Below are 588 nucleotides of genomic sequence, written 5' to 3' on the forward strand. Positions count from 1 at the left end.
GGGGGGGGTGTTCGGCGACGGGTCTGGCACGGAGAGCGGGGCCGGGGCCCGGGGGCGGCGGGCGCAGCCCCCCCATCCGCCCCGTCCCTCCAGCCGGGCAAAACTCCTCCGAGTTTTCCTTCGTGGCGGCGGAAGGGCTGAGCAGGGCTCCTGCCTCCCTCTTGTCGGCTTTCCCTAGCAACTCGGCCTTTTTTATTTATTTATTTATTTATTTTCCCCTTGTTGTTGCTGCCGGTGTTGTTGACGGGGTGATATTGTCGGTCCTTGCTGTTTCAATCGGCTTTGCAGAGCGCTCCTCTTTCCGCCCGGTCCTTGTCTTTGCCGCCGAACTCTGAGCAGGTTCCGTCCTAAAGGCCGAAGTGCGGTGTCGGTGTCGGTACGCCCGTTTATTTCCAGACATTTTCCTTAAGCCTTAAAAATGACCCGTTCCGTTCCCTGAACTTTTCATACTCTGATGATAGCGAGTATCACAGATGGGATTTGCATGAAGAGAAGGAGGGCATCTACACCCCATTATACGCATCGGAGCAGAAAGGCATATTGGCGTTAACTCTAAAACAAATTGCTGTCACCCGGATTGTCCTCGGA

Source organism: Calidris pugnax, unplaced genomic scaffold, assembly GCF_001431845.1.
Source record: "Calidris pugnax isolate Ruff unplaced genomic scaffold, ASM143184v1 scaffold13, whole genome shotgun sequence".
In the NCBI taxonomy this organism is placed as follows: Eukaryota; Metazoa; Chordata; class Aves; order Charadriiformes; family Scolopacidae; genus Calidris; species Calidris pugnax.